Below are 13,038 nucleotides of genomic sequence, written 5' to 3'. Positions count from 1 at the left end.
GCTCCACACGTACTCGAGGGATATAATAATAAACATCCCACTCAATGTCGGATGCGATCATACCAGCACTAATGCACCGAATCCCATCAGAACTTCGAAGTTAAGCGTGCTTGGGTGGGAGCAGTACTTGGATGAGTGACCCGCTGGGAAGTCCTCGTTTGCATCCCTTTTCGTGTTTTTCTATTTTTGATTACTTGTTGACAGACGATTTTCGGCTCAAATCATCTGACTCTCGATCAGGATAAGAGAAGAAATGTGAAATCAACGTAGCTCGGGCACTGCCGGATTTGGACAAAATTGTTGGCTAATTTGATTGTAAACGGGCAAACGAACGAGACTCATTCTCCGCAATGAGCTGGCAAGATTTTAGCCGAATTCCTTCTCTAAGACCCTCTAATTTGCGATTTTTCGCTTCTGTTAAGCTTTCGTTTCCTAGATAAATCCGCTTAGGAAGTCCGAAATTCGATTCCGGTTCCATTTTATCGGATCCCAGGCATAATAATAGCTTTTCATTCGCTATTTTCTTCATCTTATTTTTTTTATTTTCTGTGAACATTTAGCGATTTTTGTTGTCGTGAGCCGGTGCTGTGCGGAAGGGTATGACGCATATTACTCCGGATACGGTTAACTCATTAAAAACAATTATTTCAATTATTTTAGCCATAATTTACGTAAACGGTCGCGACAGGAGGACTTCCCAAGGAGTATGACGTATGACGTAGATTACTTCGGAGACGGTTATCTCATTAAAAACAATTATTTCGACTGTTTTATCCATAATTCACGTAAACGGTCGCTACACGAGGACTTGCCAAGGAGGCCACCCAAAATAGCTATGCCATCGCGTGAGAACGCTTAACTTTATGGTTCTGATTGGGCGAGACCAGTGCCGCGTGTTGTCCATCGCCGCCCGCTCAACACGTACTCGAGGGATATAAGAATAAACATCCCACTCAATGTCGGGTGCGATCATACCAGCAATTATACACCGGATCCCATAAGAACTCCGAAGTTAAGCGTGCTTGGGCGAGAGCAGTACTTTGATGGATGACCCCCTGGGAAGTACTCGTGTTGCATCCCTTTTCGTGTTTTTCTTTTTTTGATTACTTGTTGACAGACGATTTTCGGCACAAATCATCTGACTCTCGATAAGGACCAGAGAAGACATGTGAAATCAACGCAGCTCGGGCACTGCCGGATTTGGACAAAATTGTAGGCTAATTTGATTGTAAACGGGCAAACGAACGAGACTCATTACTCCGCAATGAGCTGGCGAGAATTTAGCCGAATTCCTTCTCTAAGACCCTCTAATTTGCGATTTTCCGCTTCTGTTAAGCTTCCGTTTCCTCGAGATATCTGCTTAGGAAGTCCGAATATCTATTCCGGTTCAATTTTATCGTATCTCAGGCATAATAATAGCTTTACATTCGCTTTCTTCTTCTTATTTTTTTCTATTTTCTTGGAACATTTAGCGATTTTTTTTTCTCGTGAGCCGGTGCTGTGCAGAAGGGTATGACGCAGATTACTCCATAGACGGTTAACTCATTAAAAACAGTTATTTCGACTGTTTTAGCCATAATAAACGTAAACGTTCGCGACACGAGGACTTCCCAGGGAGGTCACCCATCTTAGCTCTGCCATCGCGCCAGAACGCTTAACTTCATGGTTCTGATTGGACGAGAGCAGTGCCGCGTGTTGTCCATCGCCGCCCGCTCCACACGTACTCGAGGGATATAAGAATAAACTACCAACTCAATGTCGGTTGCGATCATAATAGGACTAATGCACCGGTTACGCCCCTGGGAAGTCCTCGTGTTGCATCCTTTTTCATGTTTTTTTATTTTTGATTACTTATTGACATACGATTTTCGGCTCAAATCATCTGAATCTCGATCGGTACCAGATAGGACGTGAAATCAACGTAGCTCGGGCGCTGCGGGATTTGGACAAAATTGTAGCCTAATTTGATTGTAAACGGGCAAACGAACAAAACTCATTAATCCGCAATGAGCTGGAGAGATTTTAGCCGAATTCATTCTCTAAGACCCTCTAATTTGCAATTTTCCGCTTCTGTTAAGCTTTCGTTTCCTCGAGAAATCCGCTTAGGAAGTCCGAAATTCGATTCCGGTCTTACTTTATCGTATCCCAGGCATAATAATAGCTTTACATTCGCTATTTTCTTCTTCTTATTTTTTTGCTATTTACTAGGAACATTTAGCGATTTTTGTTGTCGTGAGCCAGTTCTGTGCGGTAGCGTATTACGTAGAATACTCCTGAGACGGTTAACTCATTAAAAACAATTGTTTCGACTGTTTTATCCATAATTTACGTAAACGGTCGTGACACGAGGACTTCCCAGGCAGGTCACCCATCCTAGCTCCACTATCGCGCCAAAACGCATAACTTCATGGTTCTGATTGGGTGAGAGCAGTGCCGCGTGTTGTCTATCGCCGCTCGCTCCACACGTACTCTAGGATATAAGAATAAACATCCCACTAAATGTCGGGTGCGATCATACCAGCAATAATGCACTGGATTCCACCAGAACTCCGAAGTTAAGCGTGCTTGGGCGAGAGCAGTACTAGGATGGGTGACCCTCTAGGAAGTCCTCGTGTTGTACCCCTTTTCATGTTTTTCTATTTTTGATTACTTGTTGACAGAAGATTTTCGGCTCAAATCCTCTGAATCTCGACCGGGACCAGATAAGACGTGAAATCAACGTAGCTTGGGCACTGCCGTATTTGGACAAAATTGTAGCCTAATTTGATTGTAAACGGGCAAACGAACGAGACTCATTCTTTGCAATGAGCTGGCGAGATTTTAGCCGAATTCCTTCTCTAAAACCCTCTAATTTTCGATTTTCCGCTTCTGTTAAGCTTCCGTTTTCTCGAGAAATCCACTTACGAAGTCCGAGATTCGATTCCGGTTTCATTTTATCGTATCTCAGGCATAATAATAGCTTTACATTCGCTTTCTTCTTCTTATTTTTTTCTATTTTCTGGGAACATTTAGCGATTTTTGTTCTCGTGAGCCGGTGCTGTTCAGACGGGTATGACGCAGATTACTCCAGAGACGGTTAACTCATTAAAAACAGTTATTTCGAATGTTTTAGCCATAATAAACGTAAATGTTCGCGACACGAGGACTTCCCAGGGTGGTCACCCATCTTAGCTCTGCCATCGCGCCAGAACGCTTAACTTCATGGTTCTGATTGGACGAGAGCAGTGCCGCGTGTTGTCCATCGCCGCCCGCTCCACACGTACTCGAGGGATATAAGAATAAACATCCCACTCAATGTCGGGTGCGATCATACCAGCAATTATACACCGGATCCCATAAGAACTCCGAAGTTAAGCGTGCTTGGGCGAGAGCAGTACTTTGATGGATGACCCCCTGGGAAGTACTCGTGTTGCATCCCTTTTCGTGTTTTTCTTTTTTTGATTACTTGTTGACAGACGATTTTCGGCACAAATCATCTGACTCTCGATAAGGACCAGAGAAGACATGTGAAATCAACGCAGCTCGGGCACTGCCGGATTTGGACAAAATTGTAGGCTAATTTGATTGTAAACGGGCAAACGAACGAGACTCATTACTCCGCAATGAGCTGGCGAGAATTTAGCCGAATTCCTTCTCTAAGACCCTCTAATTTGCGATTTTCCGCTTCTGTTAAGCTTCCGTTTCCTCGAGATATCTGCTTAGGAAGTCCGAATATCTATTCCGGTTCAATTTTATCGTATCTCAGGCATAATAATAGCTTTACATTCGCTTTCTTCTTCTTATTTTTTTCTATTTTCTGGGAACATTTAGAGATTTTTTTTCTCGTGAGCCGGTGCTGTGCAGAAGGGTATGACGCAGATTACTCCATAGACGGTTAACTCATTAAAAACAGTTATTTCGACTGTTTTAGCCATAATAAACGTAAACGTTCGCGACACGAGGACTTCCCAGGGAGGTCACCCATCTTAGCTCTGCCATCGCGCCAGAACGCTTAACTTCATGGTTCTGATTGGACGAGAGCAGTGCCGCGTGTTGTCCATCGCCGCCCGCTCCACACGTACTCGAGGGATATAAGAATAAACTACCAACTCAATGTCGGTTGCGATCATAATAGCACTAATGCACCGGTTACGCCCCTGGGAAGTCCTCGTGTTGCATCCTTTGTCATGTTTTTTTATTTTTGATTACTTATTGACATACGATTTTCGTCTCAAATCATCTGAATCTCGATCGGTACCAGATAGGACGTGAAATCAACGTAGCTCGGGCGCTGCGGGATTTGGACAAAATTGTAGCCTAATTTGATTGTAAACGGGCAAACGAACAAAACTCATTAATCCGCAATGAGCTGGAGAGATTTTAGCCGAATTCATTCTCTAAGACCCTCTAATTTGCAATTTTCCGCTTCTGTTAAGCTTTCGTTTCCTCGAGAAATCCGCTTAGGAAGTCCGAAATTCGATTCCGGTCTTACTTTATCGTATCCCAGGCATAATAATAGCTTTACATTCGCTATTTTCTTCTTCTTATTTTTTTTCTATTTACTAGGAACATTTAGCGATATTTGTTGTCGTGAGCCAGTTCTGTGCGGTAGCGTATTACGTAGAATACTCTGGAGACGGTTAACTCATTAAAAACAATTGTTTCGACTGTTTTATCCATAATTTACGTAAACGGTCGCGACACGAGGACTTCCCAGGCAGGTCACCCATCCTAGCTCCACTATCGCGCCAAAACGCATAACTTCATGGTTCTGATTGGGTGAGAGCAGTGCCGCGTGTTGTCTATCGCCGCTCGCTCCACACGTACTCTAGGATATAAGAATAAACATCCCACTAAATGTGGGGTGCGATCATACCAGCAATAATGCACCGGATTCCACCAGAACTCCGAAGTTAAGCGTGCTTGGGCGAGAGCAGTACTAGGATGGGTGACCCTCTAGGAAGTCCTCGTGTTGTACCCCTTTTCATGTTTTTCTATTTTTGATTACTTGTTGACAGAAGATTTTCGGCTCAAATCCTCTGAATCTCGACCGGGACCAGATAAGACGTGAAATCAACGTAGCTTGGGCACTGCCGTATTTGGAAAAAATTGTAGCCTAATTTGATTGTAAACGGGCAATCGAACGAGACTCATTCTTTGCAATGAGCTGGCGAGATTTTAGCCGAATTCCTTCTCTAAAACCCTCTAATTTGCGATTTTTCGCTTCTGTTAAGCTTTCATTTTCTCGAGAAATCCACTTACGAAGTCTGAGATTCGATTCCGGTTTCATTTTATCGTATCTCAGGCATAATAATAGCTTTACATTCGCTTTTTTCTTCTTCTTTTTTTCTATTTTCTGGGAACATTTAGCGATTTTTGTTCTCGTGAGCCGGTGCTGTGCAGACGGGTATGACGCAGATTACTCCAGAGACGGTTAACTCATTAAAAACAGTTATTTCGAATGTTTTAGCCATAATAAACGTAAACGTTCGCGACACGAGGACTTCCCAGGGAGGTCACCCATCTTAGCTCTGCCATCGCGCCAGAACGCTTAACTTCATGGTTCTAATTGGACGAGAGCAGTGCCGCGTGTTGTCCATCGCCGCCCGCTCCACACGTACTCGAGGGATATAAGAATAAACTACCAACTCAATGTCGGTTGCGATCATACTAGCACTAATGCACCGGTTACCCCCCTGGGAAGTCCTCGTGTTGCATCCTTTTTCGTGTTTTTTTATTTTGGATTACTTATTGACATACGATTTTCGGCTCAAATCATCTGAATCTCGATCGGTACCAGATAGGACGTGAAATCAACGTAGCTCGGGCGCTGCGGGATTTGGACAAAATTGTAGCCGAATTTGATTGTAAACGGGCAAACGAACAAAACTCATTAATCCGCAATGAGCTGGAGAGATTTTAGCCGAATTCCTTCTCTAAGACCCTCTGATTTGCAATTTTCCGCTTCTGTTAAGCTTTCGTTTCCTTGAGAAATCCGCTTAGGAAGTCCGAAATTCGATTCCGGTCCCATTTTATCGTATCCCAGGCATAATAATAGCTTTACATTCGCTATTTTCTTCTTCTTATTTTTTTTCTATTTACTAGGAACATTTAGCGATTTTTGTTGTCGTGAGCCGGTTCTGTGCGGTAGCGTATTACGTAGAATACTCCGGAGACGGTTAACTCATTAAAAACAATTGTTTCGACTGTTTTATCCATAATTTACGTAAACGGTCGCGACACGAGGACTTCCCAGGGAGGTCACCCATCCTAGCTCCACCATCGCGCCAAAACGCATAACTTCATGGTTCTGATTGGGTGAGAGCAGTGCCGCGTGTTGTCTATCGCCGCTCGCTCCACACGTACTCTAGGATATAAGAATAAACATCACACTAAATGTCGGGTGCGATCATACCAGCAATAATGCACCGGATTCCACCAGAACTCCGAAGTTAAGCGTGCTTGGGCGAGAGCAGTACTAGGATGGGTGACCCCCTAGGAAGTCCTCGTGTTGTACCCCTTTTCGTGTTTTTCTATTTTTGATTACTTGTTGACAGACGATTTTCGGTTCAAAACTTCTGAATCTCGATCGGGATCAGATAAGACATGTGAAATCGACGTAGCTCGGGCACTGCCGGATTTGGAAAAAATTGTAGCCTAATATTATTGTAAATGGGTAAACGAACGAGACTCATTACTCCGCAATGTGCTGGCGAGATTTTAGCCGATCTTCTTCTCTAAGACCCTCTAATTTGCGATTTACCGCTTCTGTTAAGCTTTCCGTTACCTCGAGAAATCCGTTTAGGAAGTCTGAAATTCGATTCCGGTTCCATTTTATCTTATCCCAGGCATAATAATAGCTTTACATTCGCCATTTTTTTCTTCTTATTTTTTTTCTATTTTCTGGGAATATTTAGCGATTTTTGTTGTCGTGAGCCGGTTCTGTGCGGAAGGGTATGACCCAGATTACTCCGGAGACGGTTAACTCATTAAAAACAATTATGTCGACAGTTTTATCCATAATTTACGTAAACTGTCGCGACACGAGGACTTCCAAGGGAGGTCACCCATCTTAGCTCTGCCATCGCGCCAGAACGCTTAACTTCATGGTTCGGATTGGGCGAGAGCAGTGCCGCGTGTTGTCCATCGCCGCCCGCTCCACACATACTCGAAGGATATAAGAATAAACATCCACTCAATGTCGGGTGCGATCCTACCAGCACTAATGCACCGGATCCCATCAGAACTCCGAAGTTAAGCGTGCTTGGGCGAGAGCAGTACTAGGATTGGTGACCCCCTGGGAAGTCCTCGTATTGCACCCCTTTTCGTGTTTTTCTATTTTTGATTACTTGTTGACGGACGATTTTCGGCTCAAATCATCTGAATCTCGATCGTGAACAGATAAGACATGTGAAATCAACGTAGCTCGGGCACTGCCGGATTTGTACAAAATTGTAGCCTAATTTGATTGTAACGGGTAAACGAACGAGTCTCATTACTCCGCAATGAGTTGGCGAGATTTTAGCCGAATTTCTTCTCTAAAACCCTTTAATTTGCGATTTTCCGCTTTTGTTAAGCTTCCGTTTCCTCGAGAAATCCGCTTAGGAAGTCTGAAATTCGATTCCGGTTCCATTTTATCTTATCCCAGGCATAATAATAGCTTTACATTCGCTATTTTTTTCTTCTTATTTTTTCTATTTTCTTGGAATACTTAGCGATTTTTGTGGTCGTGATCCGGTTCTGTGCCGAAGGGTATTACGTAGATTACTCCGGAGACGGTTATCCGAATTCCTTCTCTAAGACCCTCTAATTTGCGATTTTCCGCTTCTGTTAAGTTTTCGTTCCCTCGAGAAATCCGCTTAGGAAGTTCGAAATTCGATTTCGGTTCCATTTGATCGTATCCTAGGCATAATAATAGCTTTACATTTACTATTTTCTTCTTCTTATTTTTTTCTTATTTGCTGGTAACATTTAGCGATTTTTGTTGTCGTGAGCCGGTTCTGTGCGGAAGGGTATGACGCAGATTACTCCGGAGACGGTTAACTCATCAAAAACAATTATTTCGACTGTTTTATCCATAATTTACGTAAACGATCACGACACGAGGACTTCCCAGGGAGGTCACCCATCCTAGCTCGGCCATCGCGCCACGAGGACTTTCCAGGGAGGTCACCCATCCTAGCTCGGCCATCGCGCCAGAACGCTTAACTTCATGGTTCTGATTGGGCGAGATCAGTGCCGCGTGTTGTCCATCTCCGCCCACTCCACACGTACGCGAGGCATATATGAATAAAAATCCCACTCAATGTCGGGTTCGACCATTCCAGCACTAATGCCTTGGATCCCGTCTGAACTCCGAAGTTAAGCGTTCTTGGGCGAGAGCAGTACTAGGATGGGTGACCCCCTGGGAAGTCCTGGTGTCGCACTTCTTTTCGTGTTTTTCTATTTTTGATTACTTGTTGACTGACGATTTTCGGCTCAAATCATCTGAATCTCGATCGGGACCAGATAAGACATGTGAAATCAACATAGCTCGGGCACTGCCGGATTTCGACAAAATTGTAGCCTAATTTGATTGTAAACGGGCAAACGAACGGAGACTAATTACTCCGCAATGAGCTGGCAAGATTTTAGCCGAATCCCTTCTCTAAGACCCTTTAATTTGCGATTTTTCGCTTCTTTTAAGCTTCCGTTTCATCGATAAATTCGCTTAGGAAGTCCGAAATTCGATTCCGGTTCCATTTTATCGTATCAAAGGAATAATAATAGCTTTACATTCCCTATTTTATTCTTCTTAATTATTTTTCTATTTTCCGGGAACATTTAGCGATTTTTGTTGTTGTGAGCCGGTTCTGTGCGGAAGGGTATGACCCAGATTACTCCGGAGTCTATTTACTCATTAAAAACAATTATTTCTACGGTTTTAGCCATAATTTACATAAACGGTCGCGACACAAGGACTTCCCAGGGAGGTCACCCATCCTAGCTCTGCCATCGCGCCAGAATGCTTAACTTCATGGTTTTGATTGGGCGAGAGCAGTGCCGCGTGTTGTCCATCGTCGACCGCTCCACACGTACTCGAGAGATATAAGAATAAACATCCCACTCAATGTCGGGTGCGATAATACCAGCACTAATGCACCGGATCCCATCAGAATTCCGAAGTAAAGCGTGCTTGGCGAGAGCAGTACTAGGATGGGTGACCCCTTAAGAACTCCTCGTGTTGCACCTGTTTTCGTGTTTTTCTTTTTTTTATTACTTGTTGACAAACGATTTTCGGCTCAAATCCTCTGAATCTCGATTGGGACCAGATAAGACATGTGAAATCAACGTAACTCGGGCACTGCCGAATTTGGAAAAAATTGTAGCCTAATTTGATTGTAAACGGGAAAACGAACGAGACTCCTTACTCCGCAATGAGCTGGCGAGATTTTAGCCGAATTCATTCTCTAAGACCCTCTAATTTGCAATTTTCCGCTTCTGTTAAGCTTCCGTTTCCTCGAGAAATCCGTTTAGGAAATCCGAAGTTCGATTCCGGTTCCATTTTATCGTATCCCATGCATAATAATAGCTTTACATTCGCTATTTTCTTCTTCTTATTTTTTTCTAATTTTTGGGAACATTTAGCGATTTTTGTTGTCGTGAGCCGGTTCTGTGCGAGGGGTATGACGCAGATTACTCCTGAGACGGTTAACTCATTAAAAAGAATTATTTCGACTGTTTTATCCATAATTTACTTAAATGGTCGCGACACGAGGACTTCCCAGGGAGGTCACCTATCCTAGCTCAGCCATCGCTCCAGAACGTTTAACTTCATGGTTCCGATTGGGCGAGAGCAGTTCCGCGTGTTGCCCATCGCCGCCCGCTCCACACGTACTCAAGGGATATAAGAATAAAAATCCAACTCAATGTAGGGTGCGATCATACCAGCACTAATGCACCGGATCCGATCAGAACTCCGAAGTAAAGCGTGCTTGGACGAGAGCAGTACTAGGATGGGTGACCCTTGGGAAGTCCTCGTGTTGCACCCCTTTTCGTGTTTTTCAATTTTTGATTACTTGTTGACAGACGATTTCCGGCTAAAATCATCTGAATCTCGATCGAGACCAGATAAGACATGTGAAATCAACGTAGCTTGGGCACTGCCTGATTTGGACAAAATTGTAGCCTAATTTGATTGTAAACGGGCAAACGAACGAGACAAATTACTCCGCAGAGAGCTGGCTAGATTTTAGCCGAATTCCTTCTCTAAAACCCTCTAATTTGCGATTTTTCGCTTCTGTTAAGCTTGCGTTTCCTCGAGAAATCCGCTTAGGAAGTCCGAAATTCGAATTCGGTTCAATTTTATCGTATCCCAGGCATAATAATAGCTTTACATTCGCTATTTTCTTCTTCTTATTTTTTTCCTATTTTCTGGGAACATTTAGCGATTTTTGTTGTCGTGAGCCGGTTCTGTGCGGAAGGGTATGACGTAGATTACTCCGGAGACGGTTAACTCATTTAAAACAATTATTTCGGATGTTTTATCCATAATTTACGTAAACGGTCGCGACACGAGGACTTCCCAGGGAGGTCACCCATCCTAGATCCGCCATCGCGCCATAACGATTAACATCATGGTTCTGATTGGGCGAGAGCAGTGCCGCGTGTTGTCCATCGCCGCCCGCTCCACTCGTACTCGAGGGAAATAAGAATAAACATCCCACTCAATGTTGGGTGCGATCATACCTGCACTAATGCACCGGATCCCATCAGAACTCCGAAGTTAAGCGTGCTTGGGCGAGACCAGTACTAGGTTGGGTGACCCCCTGGGAAGTCCTCGTGTAGCACCCATTTTCGTGTTTTTCTATTTTTGATTACTTGTTGACAGACGATTTTCGGCTCAAATCATCTGAATCTCGATCAGGACCAGATAAGACGTGAAATCAACGTAGCTCGGGCACTGCCGGATTTGGACAAAATTGTAGCCTAATTTGATTGTAAACGGGCAAACGAACGAGACTCATTAATCCGCAATGAGCTGGCGAGATTTTAGCCGAATTCTTTCTCTAAGACCCTCTAATTTGCGATTTTCCGCTTCTGTTAAGCTTCCGTTTCCTCGAGAAATCCGCTCAGTAAGTCTAAAATTCGATTCCGATTTCATTTTATCGTATCTCAGGCATAATAATAGCTTTATATTCGCTATTTTCTTATTCTTATTTTTTTCTATTTTCTGGGAACATTTAGCTATTTTTGTTGTCGTGAGCCGGTTCTGTGCGAAGGGTATGACGCAGATTACTCCGGAGACGGTTAACTCATTAAAAACAATTATTTCTACTGTTTTAGCCATAATTTACGTAAACGGTCGCGACACGATGACTTTCCAGGGAGGTCACCCATCCTAGCTCTGCCATCACGCCAGAACGCTTAATTTCATTGTTCTGATTGGGCGAGAGCAGTGCCGCGTGTTGTCCATCGCCGCCCGCTTCACATGTAGTCGAGGGATATAAGAATAAACATGCCTCTCAATGTCGGTTGCGATCATACAAGCACTAATACAGCAGATCCCATAAGAACTCCGAATTTAAGCGTGCTTGGGCGAGAGCAATACTTGGATGGGTGGCCCCCTGGGAAGTCCTCGTGTGGCACCCATTTTCGTGTTTTTCTATTTTTGATTACTTGTTGACAGACGATTTTCAGCTCAACTCATTTGACTCTCGATTAGGACCGGAGAAGACATGTAAAATCAACGTAGCTCGGGCACTGCCGGATTTGGACAAAATTGTAGGCTGATTTGATTGTAAACGGGCAAACGAACAAGACTCATTTCTCTGCAATGAGCTGGCGAGATTTTAGCCGAATTCCTTCTCTAAGACCCTCTAATTTGCCATTTTTCGCTTCTGTTAAGCTTCCGTTTCCTCGAGAAATCCGCTTAGGAAGTCCGAAATTCGATTTCGGTTCCATTTTATCGTATCCCAAGCATAATAATAGCTTTACATTCGCTATTTTCTTCTTATTTTTTTCTATTTTCTGGGAACATTTAGCGATTTTTGTTGTCGTGAGCCAGTGCTGTGCGGAAGGGTAGCTCGGGTACTGCCGGATTTGGACAAAATTGTAGCCTAATTTGATTGTAAACGGGCAAACGAACGAGACTCATTAATCCGCAATGAGCTGGCGAGATTTTATCCGAATTCCTTCTCTAAGACCCTCTAATTTGCGAATTTCCGCTTCTGTTAAGCTTCCATTGCCTCGAGAAATCCGCTTAGGAAGTCCGAAATTCAATTCCGGTTCCATTTTATCGTATCTCAGACATAATAATAGCTTTACATTCGCTATTTTTTATTCTTATTTTTTTTCTATTTTTTGGGAACATTTAGCGATTTTTGTTGTCGTGAGCCGGTTCTGTAAAGAAGGGTATGACGCATATTACTCCGGAGACGGTTAACTTAGTAAAAACAATTATTTCGACTGTTTTATCCATAATTTACGTAAACGAGGAATTCCCAGGGAGGTCACCCATCCTAGATCCGACATCGCGCCCTAACGATTAACTTCATGGTTCTGATTGGGCGAGAGCAGTGCCGCGTGTTGTCCATCGCCGCCCGCTCCACACGTACTCGAGGGATATAAGAATAAACATCCCACTCAATGTCGGGTGCGATCTTACGAGCACTAATGCACCGGATCCCATCAAAACGACAGAGTTAAGCGTACTTGGGCGAGAGCAGTACTAGAATGGGTGACCCCCTGGGAAGTCCTCGTGTTGCAACCCTTTTCGTGTTTTTCTATTTTTGATTACTTGTTGAAAGACGATTTTCAGCTCAAATCATCTAAATCTCGATCGGGTCCAAATAAGACATGGGAAATCAACGTAACTCGGGCACTGCTGGATTTGGACAAACTTATAGCCTAATTTGATTGTAAACGGTCTTAGCCGAATTCCTTCTCTAAGACCCTCGAATTTGCGATTTTCCGCTTCTATTAAGCTTCCGTTTCCTCGATAAATCCGCTTAGGGAGTCCGAAATTCGATTCTGGTTCCATTTTATCGTATCCCAGGCATAATAATAACTTTACATTCG

The 13,038-nt window shown here is 43.6% G+C and overlaps 10 non-coding genes and 3 pseudogenes across 10 annotated transcripts; all 13 read left to right on the top strand.

Moving 5' to 3' along the window:
- Nucleotides 1-49: 49 nt before the first annotated feature.
- Nucleotides 50-167, top strand: LOC142508488 (5S ribosomal RNA). The gene has a single exon (XR_012806699.1). It is a non-coding gene; the product is annotated as a 5S ribosomal RNA (ribosomal RNA).
- A 794-nt stretch (nucleotides 168-961) lies between these two features.
- Nucleotides 962-1,080, top strand: LOC142516409 (5S ribosomal RNA). Its single transcript, XR_012812205.1, has one exon. It is a non-coding gene; the product is annotated as a 5S ribosomal RNA (ribosomal RNA).
- Nucleotides 1,081-2,504: 1,424 nt separating this feature from the next.
- On the top strand, nucleotides 2,505-2,623 carry LOC142507439 (5S ribosomal RNA). Its single transcript, XR_012805698.1, has one exon. It is a non-coding gene; the product is annotated as a 5S ribosomal RNA (ribosomal RNA).
- A 676-nt stretch (nucleotides 2,624-3,299) lies between these two features.
- On the top strand, nucleotides 3,300-3,418 carry LOC142516407 (5S ribosomal RNA). Its single transcript, XR_012812203.1, has one exon. It is a non-coding gene; the product is annotated as a 5S ribosomal RNA (ribosomal RNA).
- A 1,423-nt stretch (nucleotides 3,419-4,841) lies between these two features.
- On the top strand, nucleotides 4,842-4,960 carry LOC142506410 (5S ribosomal RNA). The gene has a single exon (XR_012804704.1). It is a non-coding gene; the product is annotated as a 5S ribosomal RNA (ribosomal RNA).
- Nucleotides 4,961-6,380: 1,420 nt separating this feature from the next.
- Nucleotides 6,381-6,499, top strand: LOC142517099 (5S ribosomal RNA). The gene has a single exon (XR_012812859.1). It is a non-coding gene; the product is annotated as a 5S ribosomal RNA (ribosomal RNA).
- A 683-nt stretch (nucleotides 6,500-7,182) lies between these two features.
- Nucleotides 7,183-7,301, top strand: LOC142513934 (5S ribosomal RNA). Its single transcript, XR_012809856.1, has one exon. It is a non-coding gene; the product is annotated as a 5S ribosomal RNA (ribosomal RNA).
- A 988-nt stretch (nucleotides 7,302-8,289) lies between these two features.
- LOC142510876 (5S ribosomal RNA) lies at nucleotides 8,290-8,408 on the top strand (annotated as a pseudogene).
- Nucleotides 8,409-9,093: 685 nt separating this feature from the next.
- On the top strand, nucleotides 9,094-9,211 carry LOC142510308 (5S ribosomal RNA). Its single transcript, XR_012808430.1, has one exon. It is a non-coding gene; the product is annotated as a 5S ribosomal RNA (ribosomal RNA).
- A 681-nt stretch (nucleotides 9,212-9,892) lies between these two features.
- LOC142516569 (5S ribosomal RNA) lies at nucleotides 9,893-10,010 on the top strand. The gene has a single exon (XR_012812356.1). It is a non-coding gene; the product is annotated as a 5S ribosomal RNA (ribosomal RNA).
- Nucleotides 10,011-10,693: 683 nt separating this feature from the next.
- LOC142514018 (5S ribosomal RNA) lies at nucleotides 10,694-10,812 on the top strand. The gene has a single exon (XR_012809933.1). It is a non-coding gene; the product is annotated as a 5S ribosomal RNA (ribosomal RNA).
- Nucleotides 10,813-11,491: 679 nt separating this feature from the next.
- Nucleotides 11,492-11,610, top strand: LOC142512173 (5S ribosomal RNA; annotated as a pseudogene).
- Nucleotides 11,611-12,611: 1,001 nt separating this feature from the next.
- Nucleotides 12,612-12,730, top strand: LOC142512447 (5S ribosomal RNA; annotated as a pseudogene).
- The last annotated feature ends 308 nt before the right edge of the window (nucleotides 12,731-13,038 follow it).

The sequence above is a fragment of the Primulina tabacum genome, chromosome 10, assembly GCF_025594145.1.
Source record: "Primulina tabacum isolate GXHZ01 chromosome 10, ASM2559414v2, whole genome shotgun sequence".
Taxonomy (NCBI): Eukaryota; Viridiplantae; Streptophyta; class Magnoliopsida; order Lamiales; family Gesneriaceae; genus Primulina; species Primulina tabacum.
Note: the sequence above shows the minus strand (reverse complement) of the source record. Positions and strands in the feature narration are given on the sequence as shown.